The following is a 25,425-nucleotide window of genomic DNA, read 5'->3' as shown; positions in this document are numbered from 1 at the left end:
CCTGTATTTAAAGAAACAATTCAGAACCACTCTGTGAGCCATTATGCCGCGACATAAGAAAACAAGATTAATTCGTTTCAAATTCTGAGGCTTCAAATCTTTGTTTAAAATTTAAATTTATATATTCTCCTTCCCCGGTGGCACAGCGGCATGTCTACAGACTTACATCTCTAGAAACCAAATTTTTATATCCGTGGTGGGCAGAGCACAGATAGCCCATTGTGTAGCTTCGTGCTTTACTTCAAACAAACAAACAAAATATAAGTTATATCATACTTTGTCACTGATTTGATAATAAGGTTAACATGATAGCATTGTTTGTTTCTTTATTTTTAAATACAACAATACACAATGAACTATCGGTTCTCTGTGCTTCCCATTGCAGGTATCGAAACTCGCTTTTTAGCGTTATTAGTCTTAGTGCTTATCCCTAAATCGCCTATGGGGGCAATAGACAGAATAAATACTGTATTTCCTCCAACGTAAGGAAACAATAAAATAATGTTTAACCAGTGTTAACTAATAGTTATAGATATGTTTGAACTTAAGCACAAAGCTACGGAATATGTGCATGCGCAGTATCTACCGCTGGGATTAAACCTCACATTTTAGCGTTATAAGCCTTAAATCAAGCAGTGGAGCAATGAAATTGCGGAGCGTGCTCAGTAGTATATCGCAGCTTGAACCTTGGACGTTTTCAATCCTCAGATCAGTAAAATGCCTAATGCTTGTGTTCTGCTCACGTTTTCGTTGTTTCAGTTCGGATAACTCCCCAGTGGCGCAGCGGTATGTTTGAGGACTTACAACGATAGAATCCGAGTTTCGATACCCATTGTGAACAGATTGCAGATAGCCAATTGTGTAATTTTCTGTTTAACTTAAAAACAGCTGTAGCTCAGATGATTTCCACGTTTAACGGTTAAAGTTTTGAGAAGTCGTAAAAGAAATCACATTTAACGATAAAAGTTTTGAGAAGTCGTAAAAGAAATCACATTTAACGTTAAAAGTTTTTCAGTCGTAATAGAAATTCACGTTATCTTCGGACAATTGAACAAAACGTAGTAACTGTAGTCATAATCAGGCACTTGAGTCTGTGTACGGCAAACACAAGAAGAAGCACTTTCTGTATTATTTTAGAACGTAATGAAATGTTTTAATTGAAGTTTAAATATATATATGTATACATATGAAAGACTAAATTACATCAATATGTTTGTTAGCTCTAAAACACACTATTCAAAATTATGAATACAAATAAGTGATTCAGCGAAGAAATCGTTGATTCACAAGATTAGCTGTATATTAATTCATTTAATATCGAAACGAAACAAAAGTTCTCACAGATTAATTTACTCTAATTCTGCCTAAAAATTTCAAGTGCTGCGGCTATTGAGGATTCTCTCTTGCATTTTTATACGTTAGTTTTTGACATTCCTTACAAGATGAAGCATGAGAGATATTGAAACATCCGGGAAGTCTGTTATGTTATAATACATTTGTATTAGACCAATTGCATTTTAAATCCTTCTTCTAATTCTTCAAAGTCTCTAAGGAAACAGATTGTGAATCTACTGTTTTAAAATGTAAGAAGTCTAATACTAGTGCCTTATGACAAATATAATAGTATTCATTCTTCGCTTATTGTTGCATTACAGTGAATACTACTTTAAAAATAATATTCCCCGCGTCTGTCCATAATTTCAAGATATTAATACTGAATTACCTTGCTGTTTTTAATAAATAAATTCCATCAATATGATGAATTGCTGAAAGAGTGAAGTTTATGAGAAAGTTCGGAAGATAGGGAAAAAAACAAAGTAATTCTAATGAGTTAATGTCAGGAAACCTTATTGTAGTCTGTTATTCCCCCGAAAGGAGGCTGAAAGCCACATGGAGAGGATATCCGTCTTAATCATTCGTACCACAATACAGTAGTGTATTGTCTGCCATTTAGTCTGTAGACAATAAAGTGATGTTAAATAAATGACGTTTAACGCTGCAATTTATACTGTTGTGACGTCAGTAAAATACGCGCATGCCATGAATCACGAGAAGAATTATGCAGTCAGTATACCATAACAGAGCACGAATATGAACTTCATAGGCAAGAAATAAAAATACTTGTTACACCCAATTTTGGTTTTATTTACTCATGATACAGATCGTATCAAGTGTATTCAGCTAACTTTGTTTTATGACACTTGCTGTTTGGAGTGCTCAGTGAAAAACTGCCGACACTAAATTAAAATAAGTTTATTCCTTATTTTAAATGAGCGATGTTAAAGTAGATGTGTCAAATTAGCTTCCAGGTACAACAGTGTATTTTAAGGTAGTTAATATTCATTTAACTTTATCAGTTACAAGCAACCGGCTTTTAATATGATTGTAATGACGTACGAATATCAAAATAAGATAATTATTTGTGTTTATTTAATACTTTACTTAAGTTCAAAAGCCATTTGGTTTTTCTGCTAATTTTTTTGTTTCTTCTACAACTGACAAACATGCATAATGGATATAAAAAAAACGTCTTGGAACAATATGCGTATGAATTATTACTTTTATGTTTGAAATCTTGAACTTTCGAAACATTTCTTATATTTCGGCGGGTGTCGTTTCCTTTGTTTTGATGTTCCATTCTTGAAGTGTATTTATTTTTACAAGTCTTTAGAAAATCGTCAGTTAGTTATTCCCATTATAAGCACAGCTACTGTAAGGCAAAAATATTTGGTTCTGAATTTAATGTTGTTTTGATGAGACGCTTTTGTGATACATAAAGTACGAAGAACTATATTTTGTCACGCGAATTAACGTACGCGGTGGTTATGTGTCTTAGAAACTGTAGTTCCCCATGATCATTCTTGACCACTCCTTCCCGCTTTTATACGACCTAAGATGGACATGAATTTAAAATAAACACAGAGTTATGTGATGTGGTGGTCTCTTTACGGCTTAATGTCCCATTAACGGTATCGCTGAGGTATAGAGATTTGGAAAATAATTTAGAATCCAAAGAGCAAACAAAAGCTGTTTCAGTTGTTTTGTAACATTCGAAAATACCAAAAATAAAAGGTTACTTTAAAGAGAAAACATCGCCAAAGCATTGGTTAAGAAATGCGGTGAGATAAACGTTTCGATTCTAGAAATAAACGACCTTATAACGACAAAATGTTGTTTTTAATTAATTACATACTCGTCGTTTCGCTTGACAACTTTATTCAGTTTCGGTTTGCGTTTTAACGAACGCTACTATAGAAACTGTAAATCGAAACGATCAGTGCCTAACTAAATAAAAACAACATTTTGGTGATACAAGGTCCTTTATTTCTAGTCTTGATATGTCTTCTATACACCAATATGCAACTATAGAAATTAGACGTTTGGCTCAAATAATGACTAGTTATTTTGACTTACACAGTTCCTTTGTTAGTTTTCAGATACTCACAAATTAAGCTGTTTTAATGATTTTGTATTACATTAATACAAAAATTAATTTTGATAGCACTAGTTTTAAATACTGTAGAACCGGTAACGTTTGGTTTTGTATGAAAAGGAAATGCAACTGATACATTAAATCCAAAGAACTATTTAATTCAACCATTTCGCATCACGTATTTTTCACTGCGCGCTATGAAAAGATAAGTAAAGTTGTAGACTTAACCTGAATTACTACTTCAGTTAATTTAATTATAGTTTTTAACCGCAATATGCATGAATTGATTGATTGGAATCAAGCACAACATTACACAATGAGCTATCTGTTCTCTGCCCACCACGGGTATCGGAACATCGGTTTCTAAAGGTATGAGTGCGCAGACATACTGTTTTGTCACTGGGTTCGATATGTATGGTCTTCAAACTGTTGATAAATGATACAGTTACATTAATTATTTGTAGATATTGTAGCTAAAGTAAAAACTAATTTCACATATGGTACACAGTGTTGATCAAATAATTGGCCGCTTGTATGGAGTGACACTTTAGATTAGCACTAATTACCAATAAATGATTTACAATGTCTACTGCAAGAAATAAAATCCTGGATTTTAGTGTTGCAAGTTCATAAATTTACTGTTGTCTTACTGAGAGACTGGTTCAAGAAAGTTGAATAATCCAATATCAGTAGGCGTCAGTAAAATGATTTAGTCAAATATAATATTAAAATATATTATTTTAAATATTGTTTTTTAAACATTAAATGACGTTTTAATATCAGTGACGCCTACTTCAATACTCAATGACAAAATACATTATTTAAAAGATTGATATAATTTTCATTAGCAAAATTTTTGCTCAAAAGAAGAATTTTCAATTTTAGAACGTTCTAGTTTGACGATTGTACAAGTTTCAATGTAAGAAAAACACAAAGGATTATTTCTTCTTTTTAAGCAAAATATATTTGTAACTTCTGGGACCTTATATGGTCTTCCGTCTAAACAAAATACAGTAATAAAACTTCATGATGTTTTCTGTGAACCTCACATGATGTTCCATCTGCTCTCCACGGTGAAACTAGATGGTGACTTCAGAGTATCATTCCAGAGACTGCATTAGCTCGTGATGTTTTCTGTAAATCTCACATGATGTTCTATCTGCTTTAAAGTCACCATCTAGAGTATAATTGCAGAGACTGTATTAGCTTGTGGTGTTTTTTGTAAACCTCACATGATTTTCTACCTGCTTTGAAGTCATCATCTAGAGTATCATTGCAGAGACTGTATTAGCTCGTGGTGTTTTCTGTAAACCTCACATGATGTCCTATCTGCTTTCCACGGTGGAGCTAGATGGTGACTTCAGAGTATCATTGCAGAAAATTTATAAGCTCATGATGTTTTCTGTAAACCTCACATGATGTTCTATCTATTCTCCACGGCAGAGCTAAGTGGTGATTTCAAAGTACCATTGCAGAGACTGCATTAGCTCATGATGTTTTTCTGTAAACCTCACATGATGTTATATTTGCTCTCCACGGCGGAGCCACATATTTACTTCAAAGTATCAATTTGATATTTACATTATTTTAAAAACCATAAACAAACAAAATAAACAAAAAAGGAAGATAACTGTTTGTGTCAATTCACTGAAAATGAATTACATCTTAAATTACGATGATAAATAAGGTACATGATGCACTTTAAACATTTAGCCAATCGCATTCCTCTTTCTTTTAACACATTTTTTATTAAAAGAAAGAAAAACAGTAATTCCGTTTTTTAAATGGCATGACACAAAATTTTATTTGTTTGCATTGTTTAGATTTTCATCAGTACATAAGAGAAACAAAGAGGAAAGAGAGAGTTATAAGATAGGGCATATCATAGAAATAGTGCTCTATACCATCAGATATCTGATGGCCATAATGAAGAGACATACGTGGTTATTTTAGACACAAATAACGGCAAACAAACATTTTAATAAATTGAGTGAATGATAAGTGGCCAGAAATGTTTTGCAATAATACAAATGATGCGATACGGAAAAAAGAAATACGTAAGAGCATGAAAATTTGCTGTTGTAAGATAAATTATCTGGAAACTAAACAATACTTTGTTCTTATAATATGTAAACGAAATATTTCATCTTTAGATACACAGAAAGCAGAAGTGCAAAAGGAATGCAAAGAGGAATTGAATATCATATCGATTGTTTGTTGAATTTCGCGCAAAGCTACAGGAGAGCAATCTTTGCTATCCGTCCCTAATTTAGCAGTGTAAGAGTAGACGGAAGGCAGCTAGTCATCACCACCATTGTTAACTCTTGAGCTACTCTTTTATCAACGAACAGTGGAATTGATCGTGACGTTATAACGCCCTTGCGGTTGAAAGGGCGAGCATTTTTGGTGCGACGGGGATTCAAACCTGCAACCCTCAGATTACTAATCGAGCGCCCTAACCACTCGGTCATACTGGGCTACAATCATATTAAAACCAATATATATGTTGATAACATGAAGTAATCACTATTATTTTATTTAAAGTTTTCAAGCTGAAAAAATTACCTCGATGAGAAAATGCAGAAGGGTAAAAAAGAAAATCAAATAGTTTATTCAAGACTTTGCTGCACATATTTTATAGAAGATGTACTTAAAAACTGCGTGGTCTGTCTGACGGTGAAGTACCAACCATAGTTAATCTTACAAAACAATTGTCAATTATTATTTTTGTCACATCTTACTAAGGGGTACGGACACTTTCTGTCGTAACTGTACAAAGTATTGAGTAGGTTATATTAAAAATAATTTCGAGCCTCACTCTATCGTTGTAATCCAGGTTGCTACATCCAGTCATGTCCATCCTGACATTAACCTTGGTTCATCGTGTAGTTGTCATGTCCAAAGCATACCACTCCTTTCTGCTCTCTTTTCATAATCCACATTGTTTCATATAATACTTATATAAAACACTATAAAATATATAAATACGATTTAACAATACAAAAAAATCATTATTAAATTAAACTTGCTAATATGGCAGAAAAACAAAATGATTTTCAATCATGAAATTCTTCAATTTATTCATATAATCTAGGATATTGTTTCACACTATAAAGATAATACACAAAGTTGAAATAAGATAAATGAAAACAAATATTACTGCATAGAATCAAATATTTTTGATCTAATCGTATTTACATGTGGTTGAAATAACAACCCGACAGATTCCTATATTAAAACTGTGTTCTGTCCTTTGTTAATAAAACGTTATTTAACACCAAGAAACATTATAAATGTGGATGCAAGAAATGACAAAATATTTGTTTCTGGGTCAAAATGAGCTTTTAAAAACTTTCTCAGAGAAAGACAGACGTTTTACCATTTGAAAACAAAAATATGGTCATATCTAAAGAACGCTTCTATTTCAACAAAACATAAAACTTTCTTTTTCGAAAATACAGTAACATACATTGCAAGATGGGTGCTACACAAGGCTACGGAACAGAATGTTCATTACACCGTGAAGTTTCAGCCACTACGATATCTCTGAGAAACAGAAGCTCATACATTTCGCTAAAACGTAAAGAAAAACTTCGCTTTAATGGTACCTTCTTAGGGTACTATAAAAGTTATTTAAAAAATTGTAGAGTTTTTCATAAAGAGAAGGGGTTGTATTTAAACCGAAAATAAAAACTGCATATTTGACACAGTTTCTTGATCAATATATTTAAACCACGCAGCTGGAATCCTAGGATATCAGAGATAGTCATAACGTTTCCTTGATTGGGTTACTTGCAGGAATCTTTTACAGAATGTGAGTGCATTGAATTAGTAAGTTATAAACTCAAAATAATGTAGGATTGGTTTGGTTTGAATTTCGCGCAAAGCTACACGAGGGCTGTCTGCCCTAGCCGTCCCTAATTTAGCAGTGTAAAACTAGAAGGAAGACAGCTACTCATCACCACCCACCGCCAACTCTTGGGCTACTCTTTTGCTAACGAACAGTGGGATTGACTCTGATATTATAACGCACCCACGGCTGAAAGGACGCGCATGTTTGGTGCGGCTTTGGAATTCGAATCCGCGACCCTCAGAATACGAGTCGAGTGCTTTAATCATATCGCTATGCCAGATTAGAATGTAGAACGTACAGTACACTATATGTTAACATATATAATCATTTTTAAATGGCAGCGACTCAAAAAAGGTCATCTTCTAGATGTTAGTATTACTAAATCAACATACTAAATTTTCCTTGACTTTGTAAAAAACAAAAATCTCAGATTGTGCATAATAAACTCATGCTTTTATAATTAAATTTCACGCACGTTTCTAACAAACAATTAAGTTAGTACTGTACTTGAATCTCTTCAATATGGTGGAAATATTCACTCAAAATAACGACGTATATTCAGTCTAGTAATTCTCTCTGTGTAGATCTGTGCTAATATCCTGAACAATAACAGTGGATTTGCGTTTGTATCATGTTTAAATAATTGCGGAATCCCTTAATATTCTAAGCGGATTTTTTTGTTACCTACAGTTGTCTTATCTTAAGGGTAGGCCTAATTAAAAGGCAACTTACAGTCAGCCCTACTTCACCAGGTGGAAAGATGGAACTTGTCTGATAAAACATGTTAGAAGTTATGCTTTTAATGTTATAATTTAGATGTTAGCTAGAGGAAACTGCGCGTCGTACTGATGACAGTAAGATCGAAAAGGTTAATAACTTAGGCCTAGAAAGTTCTATAGAAGTTGATATCATATTTTCTGGTAAATTTAATGGTACATTATAAATACGAGGTTCAGTGAAGTGTAAAGTAAATAACTAATTTGTATTTATTTGGTAAATTATTTAGTTTGTTTTTATTTCAGATGTAAAGAGAGTTGTAAAAGTAATTATATTTTTTACGTTAATGTAGTGTATTAAATGTCACTTGCAAACTCATCCTATAAGTTAAACAGTGTGCAAACTTGTAAAATCGTTAAGGAAGAAACAAGTTAGAAATTTGTTATTATTTACGTAGACTAGATTTTGAATTATTTTTGTAAGATAGTTTAAACAAACACGCCAACGAAAAAACAAGTTTACAATATGATAGATGAATGACGAAAATCAGCATCACAGAAAAAAAAATTCATAAGGAAATATATTGGTGCATGAAAGAAAAAAATGACAATTTCTCAACTTTAGTCATAAAATAGGTTTTGAGGAAAGGTTGTCGAAGATTCTTATGAGTGAAACCGGACAAAGAAGAATAAGTCTGAGTCAAACTCAAACTCACTTAGTTCGACGATACAAAATAGGAGTAGATAAGCTTTAATTAAGAAAGTTAGGACAGACAGCGAATAGTAGAAAACAAAGAAAAATCAAATATCGACTTTTAAAACTTTAGAGGACACCATGATTGATTGAGGCCTATTTTCTTTAAACGACAACACACGATATTTTGTCTTGAGTCGGGTTTAACGTATCAAATAGACTTAATGATTACTCTTAAATTAGGTTTATCATATCAAGGAAGTTTGGTTCTTGAGGAGAATATTAAATATTTTCTTCTGATTATCTGCTATCCTTAGTCTTTTAGTATACCTTTTTCACTCTCTCTTCAGCCGAATCCCAGTCGTCATCATTGGTATTATACTTGATGCAAGTGAAGTGCCCAGAATATCTCGGTTTCGATGGTAGCCTATGTACCATAAAACAAAAGCAGAATAAACAAAACATCTTACTGTTTCTAAGCTGTGTATTTATGTATAAGTTAAACAAACTTATATGTTTTCATAAATCAGAATAACGTTAATGTTCTATAATGTTGTTGAAATTCTATCATGCTTGTTATGGACCATAAGATAACTGAGAGTGTCTGAAATAGGTTTTAAAGTCCGGGTCTTTGGTACATAAAAAAATTTGCTAATCTTAATACTTAGTACAACAGAAACTGAGTAGAAGTTCTTGAGTTTAGCAAACAGTTAACATTTAGTTGGTCCCCCCTTTAAGCTTAATAACTCAAGACATTCTTTCAGGCATTATTGCAACATATTTAATCAAAGTGTTTCTTGAGATTTTGCTCTAAATGTCTCTAATACTGTTTCATATAGTTTCTTTGGAAGTGAGGTTTATCAAGTTTTTGATCTATCAAATCCTAGACCTACTGAATTGGCTTGAGATCTGGACTTTGTGTGGGACCATTGCCTTATTTGAATGACTCCAGCAGCTTCTTCTTAGCGAAGTAACTTCTGCATAGGTTGAATGAATGTTTAGGGACATTATCTTCTTTGCAGCAGTATCTTTCACCAATAATACACAAACCACTGGGTACACCATGACGGATCAGTATCTGATGGTACTTGTGTTGGTCCATTATTCTATCTATTTTGCAAATATCTCTTGTCGTCTCAGCAGAATCCCCCCAGAAAAAGAGCTATTACATAACATCCCCCATGCTTCATTGTATGTGCTATGCAGTGAGGTAAGTATCGTTCACCTTTCTTCTTCTGGACGTACAACCTAAGTTTTGAACAAATTTTTCAAACTTTGAGTCATTCGTTCATTACATTCTTTTCTAATAATCAAAAATCCACTTTGTACTTTTTAGAAAATTTCAGTCTCTTGACAATATTTAGAGATCGATGTGAAAGTTCTTTAACAACTATACAACCAAATATTCCATAATCGTTGAGTTTTCTTGACACTGTAGATGTGAATAATTTTGTATTATTTAGTACATGGTTGTTTATCTCATACTTGAGATCAGTGACAGTCTTTCTTTTGTCCCTACATAAACAAAGATTCTTAACATTAGTATCATTGAGGTTATATGCACTGCCTCTTATTTTACTATTACCTGTCTCGGTTTCACGATCTAAGGTGTATTTGATAGTGTTTGGGGAATATTTGGAGTCCGCAACAATTTGTCAGAGTCTATCCAGCATCATATATTACGCGAACTCTCTGCTTTACAGACAATTCTATTCACCTTTTGAGCAATGGTATGATAAAATATTAATATATAGTGTTAAAACACTGTTATTATCAACGTTTATTTGTGGAGTGCTATTAAATTTATTTCATTTAGTACATACCGGTATCATACGCTAGCTTCTTTCTATATAGTTAAGACACCGCACGGGGTAGCATGACAGTTATTTCAAACTCTAGGTTTAAAAACTATGTTCATTCAAGCAGAATCTTTATGTTATACGTTTGTTACAACTATATGGGACACCTAAACATTGATACGTGTTCTCATCCTGGCTTATTCAGTTGTCAACATGGATCAATGAAGTATTACCATTATGTTACAGAATTGTAATATGAAAAAAATAGCACCATAACATGGAAATAATCACAAAATATTCTCCTGTGTTAACATATTTTGCACAGTACTGTACATTAATCAGTGTTTTGAAGTCGGTGTTGAGTTTTTTTGAGTCGCATTAATTTATTTCGAGGTCACATATTTAGACCTTTTTTATAATAACTGACTGCAACGTAAGCTAAAATGGTAGGAGTGGTTTAGGTGGTTGATTGTGTCAAAAAATATCTTGCATATTATTACAACTTCAGAATCATAATGTCATCACTCCTTTACAGTATAAAACACACCCAAAACTGAGAACCTTTTGGATCGCCAACTTGAACACTTCTGTTATCCAATTAAGCTGTACAAATCACTGTTTTGAGAATATACTAATGGACAGTTTGGAAAGCAGTGTCATTTATTTTGGGTCTAATTTGAACGGAAATTTCCCTTATTTTTCTCGCGAGACCAGACAACACTTCTTTTAAGGGTTTAATTGTTATTATTCCTGATATAACTATAGAAGGACCTTAATACGTTTTACAGGTTTCGCCGAAGACTAGTATTTGAGACTACTAAGAAAACATATTAACTATACTTTTCACAATAAGGACAGCTATGTCCTGGTCATCTGTAAAAAGCTTCTAGGTATGTCATATTGTGTCACTCAGAATGAAATGTCTCCTTGTGCTGATACCTAAAATAATAGACCACAAAATTACTCACAAGGACCTTTCTGGCACTCCCAATTCTTCGTACAATTGACACGTAATTATCGGTCTATAATATGCAAAATAGTACCTTCACAGACAGATCTATCGTTAACATCAGTGCGAGATACATCTAATATGTGTAGCTGTAGAACATTCGTTCACTTACTGATGATATCACAACCTCACACCCTATAGCATATACAGAACGGACCTGTCATAAGCAGTTTTTGTATGTATTTGACAAATACGCATCTGTTACAACTCCTTCCCGGTTGACTAGAGATACAGATGTCCGCACACCGTCAATGACAGCTGCCCGTTGAATTTATTTTAAGAAGTATTTATTTTCCTTAACCTCAATTTATTTCGTTGGTATTGTTTGTTTGTTTTGAATTTCCGCGCAAAGCTACTCAAGGGCTATATGCGCTAGCCGTCCCTAATTTAGAAGTGTAAGACTAGAGGAATGGCAGCTAGTCATCACCACCCACCGCCAACTCTTGGGCTACTCTTTTACCAACGAATAGTGGGATTGACCGTCACATTATAACGCCCCCACTGCTGAAAAGGCGAGCATGTTTGGTGTGACGGGGATGCGAAACCTCGACCCTCAGATTACGAGTCGAACGCCTTAACCCACCTGGTCATGCGGGACCGATTTCGTTGGTAATGGAGAGATCAAAATAAGTGTATTATCCATTATTTTTAACCTTCATTAGACCTCCACCGATACTCCAGTTTACCTATTTACGTTATCTGTTCTTGTATAACGTCCATTTCGTTTCTCAGCAAGTGAGTTCTATCGACAATTTTGTTAAAGATATATTATGAAACCATTACTGGGTTTCTACCTTTCTTCAAAATTACACAATTAGGTGTTATTCTGAAAGAATTCTACATTAAATGCATTCGAGTTTGATAGAACGTTGTTTTGGTTATCTAAGTTTTTTTTTTATCGAAGCAATTGTCTCGTATTAAAGTCTGACTTTTTCATAGTATTTACCAACTTTTATCAACACAGGGGCTTAAGCAGGTTTTACGGCATAAACAGTGAACATGCATTTAATTAATTGTATATAATTTTTAAGTGGAACGTTATACTTGATTGACTCAAGGGAAGTGAGACGTTTGTGAATATAGTTATTATACTGTTTATGCTATATTTATTAGAATAAGAACAAAAACAGACATAAGTACAAAAAACTTAGTCAAATTTATTTCAATAAAGTGTCCAATTTCAACTGTTTCGTTTTTTTTTAATAGGCTTTCTCACGTGGTTAATAGAGAACGCCAATTCTACAGCCTTCTCATGAAGTTAATTTTCCCCCTTCACATACAATTTGATAGAGTTAATATAACTTAATACTTGTGATGAAGTAGGAATTTCTATTTTCTCACTGTCTTTTCCATTTTGTTCATCTTCTGTATCTCTCACACTGTTACCGTCTTGTGACTTTATTATAGATTTTAAATCATTTTCGTCAGTTTCTGTTAAAACATTCTTGTCAACGTTCACAGAATCATCTGCATCACTCTTCTCAATCAGAGTTTGGGATTTCACTAGAATCGTCATAACAAACAACTTCTCCACAATCTCCGCCATTATCAAGAACAAATCTACAGTTTCAAAAGCACTTTATTATGCATTCATCTTTTACGCATTTGATTGAATGACTTAAAAATGTAATTGCATCTAACACCTCAATTTTCATGGTCATTTCAGATGCTCTCTTACAGTCGTCCATGTTTGCAATAATATGCTGAAGCATCAATTTTCTGTATTTCAATTTTATACACTGTATAATTCCATTATCTTGTGGCTGTAGAACTGATGTTGTACATGGAGGTAGAAAAACTAAACGAACGTTTGAAAGTTGTACGTTTGGGTTACAAGTTGTATTATCTAGGAAAAGTAGAATATTCCTATTTTCTTGTTCCATTCTTTTATTTAATTTGTTTAAAAATTCCTCGAATATAACATTTGTCATCCACACTTTATTATTCACTTTCTATTCCACAGGAAGTTGATTCTTCCTTAAATTTTTGAAACAACGCGGATTTACACTTTTACTTATTACCCATGGTTTCTATAGTTTTCCATCAACAAATGCGACCAAAGTACAGTCAATCGCTTTCTCGAATAGCGACCTCCGGAATAATGACAGTAGAAAAAAGAACATAATATATTTAACCAACACTTACTGTAACAAAATATCCGAGAATTTATTAATATATTAAACAAATTATTAATTAAATAAAAAATTAATATTCAATCAAAAACATTTTTTCTGCCGTACTCAGGTTATAATCCTACTTGTTGAAAGATGAGATTGGTGAAAGATAGTTTTCCGTCCGCGTTACGCAGGTTCCGCCCTATAGAGGGCGTTTTGTAAGAGAAATCTTAAGATAATGCTATAAAATGTTGATATTTCCGGCTTGTACAGCTTTCCGACTTAGACAGGTTTTACTGTATTATTAAATGTTTCTATGTTACCGTAAGATATAATTTACAACCTTCTGACATAACTTGGCGGTTAAGACACTCGAATTGTAATTTGCGAATCGCAGGTTCGAATCCTGTAATGATTACAGTGTAATCGAACCGAACATATTCTCTTTTTCAGACGTGGGATTCTTATAATATCGTGGTCAGTCCAACCTTTCTCAATAAAAAAGGGTTGGCTAGACAAGCTACCTTCCTTCTAACGGCCTGGCATGGCCAAGCGCGTAAGGCGTGTGACTCGTAATCCGAGGGTCGCGGGTTCGCGCCCGCGTCGCGCTAAACATGCTCACCCTCCCAGCCGTAAGGGCGTATAATGTGACGGGCAATCCCACTATTCGTTGGTAAAAGAGTAGCCCAAGAGTTGGCGGTGGGTGGTGATGACTAGCTGACTTCCCTTTAGTCTTACACTGCTAAATTAGTGACGGCTAGCACAGATAGCCCTCGAGTAGCTTTGTGCGAAATTCCAAAAACAAAACAACAACAAACCTTCCTTCTAGTTCATCACTTCTAAATTAGGTTAGAAAAAAATTAGAAAGAAGCAAAGAGATTAAGTGAAACTCATGGTTCGTGTTAGAAAATTACAAACGACGTCAACTTTAGTTCTTAATAAAATTTAACTTAAAAGTTATTTCTTTGGAATCATTAAATATCTCACGAAGTGCGATATAATTAAATACTCTCGATATAATTCAACCCAAAATGGGTAAAAGTGCTATATGGGGTTGCTTTGTTTCTTATGTTCTAATTCATGATCAAAATTCTGAGTCATGTCTTACCCCAACCTTCCTATTTGATATGATCTACCACGTACTATTCAGAAAAGATATAGTTAAACAAAATATTTTCAGTATTTTATTCTGATTCATTTTAATAACTTACGAAGAAAACAGGCGGGAAGTAGGATAGAAATTACAATAAACTGATGCAAAATGTTAGAGTGAAAGGAAATTCGTAATATTTGGGAAAACTTATCTGAAATACCTAAACCCTGTTGCATCTGTTGGTATTTTTTTATTATAAGACAACAACAGAATATTATACAGAATATGAAGCTGTCGTTATGTGCTTGTTAGATCTACAAACATTGCGAATAAAAACGTGTAAAACTTCAAAACACAAATATAGATACTATGCTCAAATAATAACGTTAAAGTGTTATTTAGGACGATGGCTTGAAGCAATGTGTCAAACTTCTGAATGTGATATTATATACAGATTAAATGAAAAACTGTCAATTATCTAAAAGCTGAAATTCCTACTTACAATTTTGGAACTTAAGATGCAGAATATCAGCGTTTTGTTCGAAATTTCAAGTTTATTGGATTAAGATCTATTATTTGTACTGATTCAATATCCGTATAAAAAGAATAATACTGTCTGTTATATGTTGTGTGTCAATGTAACTACTTCGCAGGACATGGATGAATCGTCACCAACATGATTTGGATGTCCCTTAGGCTTATTGAGAAGGTACTTAGAAATTTTCAGTTTTGCATTTTGCGGTTTTTATGACCGTTTTTTGCCACTACTTCGCCTCCTGTTGACGGATCTTCACCGAATTTCACACGAAAGTTTGTTGGATCCATGCAGAGACACTTCCAAAGTTGTGGTTTCACATTCTATGTTTTGCAGTTTTTATGGGCATTTTTGTTTAATTTTACAATTGCTTGTAATGGAAGCAAGTTTTTATGTCCTAAGATAACATTTCATTACCCACAAATTCATAAAACTTCCGTCAAGGTAGTCTCTAATATTATAATGATGTGAACGCCTTTTCTTACAATAAATGGATTTAATGAATAGCGTTTCTACCAATACTGTGTCTGTTGTGTCCAAGACAGTATGATAAGTTGTGTGTTTAGAAAAACACAATGTCAACAATGAATATGAAGTACGTGGTGAGATTGGAATATTAATATGCATTTTGTTCTTCTTAAAAAACTACTATGGGATTAAAAATGTATTGTTAAAAACATAGATTAAACTTGACAACGCTATGTAACATAAATTTTTTCCTGGATAGTATGTGCTATTTCTTAATTGCTTATGTTGTAAAAATACAGAAAATGGCCATTATTCCCTTCACACTTTGCTTCTGTGACCTGGATAATGAAATTTAGAAATTAACCTATTTTATATGTAAAAACTGGCAAATTTGCACATTTTTATTTATTTTAGATCTGACAAAAAATGACATATGAATCAAGATTTACATGTATTTATACTAAAGTTATACAAAAATGTTTAGAAGTGAGTAGTTTTTCAAGATTTGCGACTGCAATGTAAATCACTTTCACATATCAGCCTCCAAATGTAGTCTCCCACCATGTTTTCGTTATACGCTCCCAGGTCACAAAAACAAAGTTTGAAGAGGAAAATAGGTCTTTTCCATTTACTTTAGGCATAAGCAATTGGGAAATAACACTTACTGCCCAGGAACAATAAAAGTAAATATTTTGTTACATAGTGTTGTACAAACGGCATACGACAAGCATTTTGCTTCGTTCGTTATGTGACATATGCAAAGTGCGGTTACATAATCAGTTTCTACATTATTTAAGAAGTAATCATTGGTAAACTCCCTTTATGTCCCCATATGGCGGTCAGAAGCAACTTTACGCATTATTTACGTCTTCCCAGAAGCTATTTGTTATTTTTTAAGTGATGTGTCTTTTTTGCGTGTCCAACGACGAATTCCATGAAGGTAATGTTTCTGTTTATGTCACATTGTTTACAGAACCGGACATTTACATCACCTATGAAGCAAGCTTTCGGAATTACACGAGTGTAACACGATTAATCGATGCAAAGCACTCCGAATATGTTGTACACTCTGACTTAAGAGGCAAAGTCACTCAGCTGTTTCGACATCGTGATACTTTATAGCACAGTTCTCTAGTTGAGAGGATGTAATATTGTTATTGTGTACATTAGGAACGAATTCATTTTAAAGGTTGTTGAAGCATGTTTGGATGACCAGTGTTAGTGTCTGTAAAGTGCTTTCATTACAAAGATGGAGAGAAATTGTCTTTACTTTTCTAGTACTATGGTTTGATCAAAGCTAAATTACACTGTTAACTGTAATGTAAGCTACTGATTCATCTATGTCAGTGTACTAAGCCATCAATCATGAGGACAAAGGCTTCCTTGTAGCACAGCTGTATGTCTGTGGATTTACAACGCTAGAATCCGGGTTTTGATGCTCATGGTGGGCAGAGCACAGGTACAACTTGTGTAGCGTTGAGCTTAGCGATTAACAATTAATAAATATCAAGGAAAACATATCTTAGAATTTTGTATATGTTTTGTTGTTAAATCTTCTTCATGAATATATCCATTTGACGAAATGTTATAGCGTGCTTAAAATGTGCCGAACATGTAAGTGAAATCAAAATATTAAAAAAATGAAGTAAATTTAAATATTTACAAATTTAGAATCTTTGTAGATCATGTTTGTTTGTAGTTAAGCACATTTGTGCACTGCCTCCCCGAGGTAACGAATCTCGGTTTCCAGCGCTCTAAGTCTGCAGACATATCGTTGTGTCATTGGGGGCGTAGATTATGTAACATATGAAGTATATTAGCTCATTAGAAAGAGAAGTTAAATCCAATAAACCGTAACTGAACGTGCAGCAACTTCTATCTTATTCAAGTTATTTTGTGCTGTTTATTTAGGTTATAATAATAAATAAGATTGTTACCTGAATACCTCTAAAATAAGAATATTTCCTGTTTTTGTTTGACAACTTTCAGATTTTTTTCGTCAAGCCGTAACCTGGAAAGAACTAAGGTTTGAATAAACAATAAATCAACCTTAATAAAATAAGGAGAACAATGCTTTCCCTTCTTACTAGAAACTAAACTCTGCATTTTAAAGTAGTAATGAAGCTAAATTACAAAGTTAACTGCAACAATACATAATAAAACCAAATTACAATGTTAACTGCAACAGTATGTAATAAAGCTATCTTACAATGTTGACGACAACAATATGTAACAAAGTTAAATTCCAGTTTTAAAGGCAACAATATGTAATAAAGCTAAATTACAATGTTAACTGCAACAATATGTAATAAAGCTATATTTAAAAGTTAACTGCAACAATATGTAATAAAGCTATATTAAAAAGTTAACTGCAACAATATGTAATAAAGCTAACTTACAATGTTAACTGCAACAATATGTAATAAAGCTGAATGATACTGCAACAATACGTAATAAAGCTAAAATACAATGTTAACGGCAACAATATGTAACAAAGCTAAATTACAAAGTTAACTTCAACAGTATGTAATGAAGCTAAATTGCAATATTAACTACGTATTACGGAACAACTAATGGTCAAAGAGATTTATTTTAATTGTTAAACTGAATCAGAGTTAGTCAATAATTTTTGTAACTGACTTCCAGAATATTGTTATGTACGTCTTAGAAACTTTAGTTTATCGCGGCTGTGTGTATTTACGGCCGTGATTTACTTTCGTTGATACGCTCAGGAGATGTTACCGTTTTGAAGAAAAATAGTCATGGGAAATCATTAGGTCCAGACACATGCTATTTTCATATTTCACTTTTTTCCTTACTTTTGGAAGGTGGAAATAAGATACTTTTAACTTTTTAAAGATACTCGCTGTTGAGTTATTTTTACTGCTTACTTCTCTAAAAATGTTGTTTTAACAACAACTTTGTAAATGGTAACAATATATATATATATATCAAATGAAAATCTTCATTTGTTATTAAAAACTTGCGGCAACAGCTTTGTTTTGCCTACTTTAATAGTTTAGTCAGCTTTAGTTAAAAGATATAAAGACATAGTTTGTCTAAATGCGACAGTGCTCGAATCATCCCAGGCAACAAATATTCATTAAAGTGTGATTTATTTCTAAAATCAGTCTATCACTTATAAAATAAATATTTTTACATTTGCCTTTAAAATAAACAAAAACTGTTTGGTAAAAATAAAATTGAAGATAGGTGTTTAGCTCTCTCGATTAAAATATGTTTAAAACAGTCCGTGCGAAAACGAAAATTCAGGTATCTACATATGTATAAGGCCACATATTCATGATGAAAAAACCCACTTGAAGTGAAAACGTATTCTAAGGACGGCTGGAATGGATATTATAATTTTAATTAAAATAAAGTCCAGAACAATGTTTCGACTTTCTTAGGTCATCTCGAATGATTTGATTTGTGAAGTTAAGCATAACAGTAGTTATGTAGAAGTTGCAGAAGTTTAACTTCTGAAACCCGTTCTCAGAGAAATAAAACACATTCGCCCTCATTAAGTGGACTGGATCTGACGTTTTTCAGTTCACAGAACAATCACAAGAGTACTTGGCCAGCTACAGCACCATCTGATGTTGAGTAAGGCTCGTAGAACTACAAAAGAAACAAAAACACCCGTAGTTTCTGGATAAAATAGTTTTCAAATTCCGAGATATTTTGATATTTCTTAAACTGTTTGTAAGTAATTGTATAGTTGGTAGTTTCTGGATAAGACAGTTTCAAATTCCGTTATTATTTTGATATTTTTCAAACTGTTTGTAAGTAATTGTATAGTTGGTAGTTTCTTCTTTAAATGTGAGTGTTACAGCTGATATAAAGTTACACTATCTTCGTTTTCAAAGGACATTAAAAATAAACTGTTTGTGAAGTGCAACCACGCAATAGATGAAAAAAAGAGTTGATATACAGCTGAATCTGTTATTGCTTTTCTGACTGTGCTTAAAGATATGTTAAAACGAAACAATAGAATATTATAGAAACAAAGTAAAGTCAGATTCCGGATCCTTTCGTCTTTCAAGCAGTAATCCAAGGTTCGAATCCACGTCACACAAAACATGCTCGCCCTTCAGTCGTGGGGGCCTTAAAATGTGACAGTCAAGCCCACTAATCGTTGATAAAAGAGTAGTCCAAGAGTTGGCGGTGATAACTAGATGGTTTCTCTCTAGTCTTACACTATTAAATTAGGGACGGCTAGAGCAGATAGCCCTCGTGTAGCTTTGCGCGAAAATTTTAAAAACAAACAAACCTTTTTCAGTTTTTAGTAAATACAGAAATCTGCTTATTATTTTGTTTCCCATTACATAATACACCAGATATTCTCAACTGTTAACAATGTTTGGCATTACATAATAGTAGCGGTTATTCTTCATTGTTATTCATGTATAATATTACATAATACACCTGATATTTTCAACTGGTATCAATGTATGTTAATACATTATACACCAGACATTCTCAACTGTTATCGATTTTTGCCGTTACATAATACACCGGATATTCTTCATAGTTATCACTGTAATAATTATATGATATGTCGGGTATTATTCATTGTTGTCTATGTATGTCATTACATAATACCCTGGATATTCTCCATTGTTATAAATGCCAGTATATGAAGCTTATTGCAATTTGATAATAAATGAAAACAACTCACTGTGATTATGTAAGCCATGAATTAATAGTTATTCATTTATTATAAACAAATACAGCCTGTGTCTCTACTAACTTAGGTCGTTGTCACATATAATATAATATAACGAACTTTTAAATTTGTGGAGTGGAACGTATGAGTTCTTATAACTAACGTTGACTGCGTGAAAAGAACGTTTATTTCAAGAACATCAAAAGTTACTTGTTTTCTGTAGTTTATAAATAGTATATTATTTCAGTTATATCGTAGAACTAAAGTAACAGAAATAGCAAGTCAACCACATTACACTTGCTACATCCGCTTAGTAAAGCAACAGAAATAACAAGTGAATCACACTACGCCTGCCGTATCTAATATCAAAGAGACCTGTCGTTAAATACCACAGCTCATTAGGTATAGGTGAAGAATGTACTAATATGAATCGTGTGTCGTAGCTATTTGCCTAAACTAATTTAGCCATACTCAAATGACGAGCCAATTGTATTAAAACAACAACAGAATGGATGACAGTAGAATGTTTAAACATGATATCATTAAATTTCGCAGGCTATTCTTATCGTTATAAAGCAGAGAGTAAGTGCCAATCTACATTAAAAGTTATAATACCACACCGTGCTGATTGGTGCAAGCGGACAATGGTTTATCCACGGTTTTATATAACTCAGTTATTCCCATTGGCTCCATATCTTTGGCTAGTTTGAGCAGATAATTTTAAAATCCTATTTGATAATGAAACCGAACGCCTAATTACTGTCAACCACAAAGAAAATGGTTTAACTTCAAATTCACATTTGTTTGGTTGTTTTGTGAATTTCGCTCAAAGCAACACCAGTGCTGTCTGCGTTAGCTCTCCCTAATTTAGCAGAAGGAAGGCATCCAGTCATCACTACCCACTGTCAACTCTTGAGCTACTATATTACAAACGAATAATGGGATTGACCATCACATTACAACGCCTCCGTGGCTGAAAAGACGAGCATGTTTGGTATGACGGGGATTCAAACCCGCGATCCGATCCTGAGATTACGAGTCAAGCACCTTAAACTTTTGTTTGTTTGTTTGTTTTGGAATTTCGCACAAAGCTACTCGAGGGCTATCTGTGCTAGCCGTCCCTAATTTAGCAGTGTAAGACTACAGGGAAAGCAGTTAGTCATCACCACCCACCGCCAACTCTTGGGCTACTCTTTTTACCAACGAAAAGTGGGATTGACCGTCAAATTATAACGCCCCCACGGCTGGGAGGGCGAGCATGTTTGGCGCGACTCGGGTGCGAACCCGCGTCCCTCAGATTACGAAGTGCACGCCTTAACGCGCTAGGCCATGCCGGGCCCTGCACCTTAAACACTTGGCTTCTAACTTTAACATTATATTTTGACATAAAGAAATGCACGATTTCTTTAAAAATATATATTTAGATTGTAATGAAGCATTAGAACTGAATAGTTGTCTACGTATAGGTCCCAGGGCCACTATAGTTTTCACGATCACGTCAGTTTCAACAACCTGATCTCGCACAAGACTGTAGTTGTTGCATCCGGTGACTTGACCGATATATCTTACTATAAAATATAATTAATGCCTGTTTCCTTGTTCATTTGCTAGAGATATACAACAGGTAGACGCGAGATATGACTTGAAGCATTTATTATCTTTGTGAACCAATATCCTCATTTCTTCGTTTTCAGATTGAAATTCTTCTTGAGTATGTTGCATACTGTTGGCTGTGACACATAGACAACTTTTGCAATAACTTATGTATTCACGAATCCTCATGTTACAAGACATCACAATGTTTTACCACGGCCAGACTACGACGACTCGATACAAGTCTCTTTATGGATGGTTCTGGAGTCCAATGTTGACCCATATTCCTCTGGCTACCCATTCCAACTACGTACAAGAGATATTTCGTCTTGCACATTCTAAATAACCTACATGAATTCATATTTACGTTCTAAGTGTATATATATAGCTTGCATCTAAAGTAAAGGTCTGTTACACAACCTTCCCAAAAGAAATCTGTTTTGGGTAACGTCATACAACCTGCACGATATCAAACAATATCAAGATATAGTTCTGGTAGGTTCTTCTCTTACACAGGTGTGTTTATTCTCTATAACAGTTTTATAAACACATTCAAACGGAGTCAGCCTCCTGTTTAGTTTTAATGTGTAGAACTTAAATAAACGTTTTGAAGAGTACGACAGTTAGAGGTCACAAAAGTAAATATTTCCTATTAAGTTAACAGATATTTTTCTTGTTTTCATCGACTACTCTTAGTTATTAATAGACCTGGAGTTTAATGATAACTGAAAAAACACAACAAAACCAAAACCAAATTAACAAGAGCATCAGGCATGAATGGAGCGAACGTTCAATGAACTTAACCGATCACAGTGAATGTTGTCGATCTTTCGAGCAACAACAGATCTTCTGATTGGAAGACTATTGACTCACAGTAGTGGTCCACAAATGTCATGTGCTTAGGAAGAGTGGGATTAGTTTTTCACATTGCTGTGAAAAATACCATTCTATTTCATGGATCACCAAACTTTACACGGTTGAATGCGGCTTAGAAGCGAATATGTTAAAAAAACTTCGACTCTCCAAAGACAATTTCATTTTAAACAATGGATAAGTAAGTCTAGCGTACCTAAGCGTGTAAATCTCTTCAGAATCTCTTCTTTGTAATGCACACTTATTTTACTACTAACGCAGGGTGCTAAAAATTATAATTCACTGGGTACCTTATAAACCACTGTTAGTAAAAAAATATTTTTATATTTATTATGTATACAAATTCAGAATATTATGTAAATTATACTGAAAGATATGTTTATGCTGTCTTAATGCATAATCTGAAAGTAAGAAGCTGGTGTAAAATAACTAATTCTGATTTATTTGGAGATGCCTTCACCTCTCCAGTGGCTCAGCAGTAAGTCTGAAGTCTCCCTAAAAATATGATTTCGATAATTGTGGCAGACACAGCTTAGATTTTGTAGCTTTGTGCTCAAAATCAAACGAAAAATTCTTTGTGAAAATTGGAACTGGTTATTCTTTTATTTTGGTTTTGTGATTGTCAAGTGAGCGTGTTGCGCGTTATTTGTGAAATTATAGTTTAGAACCAGATTTATATATATGTATTTTTTCCCTAAACTTGTCGCCTAATAATGCCATATTTACACAGGGGAAAGTCCCGTATCATGGTCACTTCATCTTTGTTATTTTGTCTTATTAAGTTTCGTGCCCCCTTCCAGTAATATAGCGGTATTTCTGAGGACTCCCACTGCTAAAAACCGGTTTTCGATACCCGTGGTGGGCATGTGCTTACTTCTAAGTAAAGAAACAAACAAACTAAGTTTCGTTTGTATTTGTTTCTCAGAGGACCAACAATTAATTATGTAACTTACAACAATAAGATCCGGGATAAAGCGTGTAGCTTTGTGTTAAATGGTAAATATTGTTACAATAGTTTTAACTAAGCCTCAATTTTAAACTTGATCCAACAGTTTCTCTTTCTATATTTTATATTGCCGTTTTTATCCAATTTGATAACAATTTTTACACGGTCGGTCTTCCATTCGTCAGAAGTAAACTAAAGGTATCATAACACTAGCTTTAGAGGTTGTTCGCTGCAACACAAACAGTGCACTTCATTGTGTTATGAAAATAAGCTTTTTAAGGTAATTTGTCGCATATCTGTATATATATTTACCAATGTACCTAAGAGAAAAACTAATGTTTAAGAAATGGTTGTTTAGGTATGGGAGTTTGTTTATATAGACTAAAAAACATCAATTCAGTCAGCTCACTATTCTGTTTAAGTTATCATTCTGTGTTTCTTACTAACTTCGATTTTGCCATTATGAAATTTTAAACTCTTGTGGTTCGCAGAAAAGCGCGTGTCTTTTAATGAACGTGAAATGAAATTGACAATAGGTCTTGTAAGAAAATTACTACGAACACCTTAGAAACATAAAAATAAATGCTAATTTACTCACGAAAGCTCATATCACACATATAAGAAGACACAGTTATCTTTAATAATATTAGTTTATTGTACACAGTCTACAAAATTGTATAATTCTCCTGGACAGAAGCTTAGTTAACTTACAAAACAAATGAATAACTAATTTCACGACTTTCTTTAATAAACATAAGAGACAAGGGAATTGATTGGATAAACAAAGAGACAAGAAACTTTGTTGGGTCAACATAAGAGACAAGAACCTTTGTTGGGTAAACGTAAGAGACACGAAACTTTGCTGGGTAAACACAAGATTTAAGGGACTTTGTTGGATAAACAAAGAGACATAAGAAATAAGGAGCTTTGTTAGATAAAAGTAAGAGAAAAGGGATTTCATTGGGTAAACATAAGAGTCAATGAACTTTTTCGGGTAAGCGTGAGAGACAAGGTTGCTATTCCTTGTTACTGGTTTGCTAGGTTTCTGAGCTTCGATATACAGGTATAGTTAGTACACAGTATACATCATCTCCCCCAAATGGCACAGTGGTATGTCTGCGAACTCACATCACTCAAAATCTGGGTTTCGATACCCGTGGTGAGAAGAACACAGATGACCTATTGTGTAGCTTTGTGCTTAATTCTATATAAAAAAATAAATAAATATTTCGTCCACGTATCTGAACAAACTCAGTTCCCAGTTACCTTTGATCTTCAGAAACCATTAATTAATTAAACGTAGTCAAGAGCTATAGAGTTTTTAAAATAAAGATTTTATTTTATGTTAGTCTGAAAATACACGTCAGTACTTTTATTTATCGACAATAGAGTAGAGTACAAAAATCTCCCCGAATAATTAAACGAACTGTTTGAAAGATCGTAACTTACTTATTAAATTATTTAGTATTACTAATTTCAAACTCTTGTATAATTCAAGCGTAGCCATCCTTAACTTTGAGCCAGTGACAAGAGTTTGAGCAACAAGTCAGTAGTACCTGTCGTCTATGGTACTACTCTTAACAGAATACCATATTAAGCGCTACAGTTTTAATGTAACCATTTCTGACAA

The 25,425-nt window shown here is 33.5% G+C and overlaps 1 protein-coding gene across 1 annotated transcript in view; it reads left to right on the top strand.

Moving 5' to 3' along the window:
* Window positions 1-25,425, top strand: part of LOC143246514 (corticotropin-releasing factor receptor 2-like) — a 70,943-nt gene that overhangs the window by 866 nt on the left and 44,652 nt on the right. The gene's annotated exons all lie outside the window — the stretch shown is intronic.

Source organism: Tachypleus tridentatus, chromosome 3 (assembly GCF_004210375.1).
Source record: "Tachypleus tridentatus isolate NWPU-2018 chromosome 3, ASM421037v1, whole genome shotgun sequence".
NCBI lineage: Eukaryota > Metazoa > Arthropoda > Merostomata > Xiphosura > Limulidae > Tachypleus > Tachypleus tridentatus.
The sequence above is the reverse complement of the archived record's forward strand: the minus strand, read 5'-3'. Positions and strand labels throughout refer to the sequence as shown.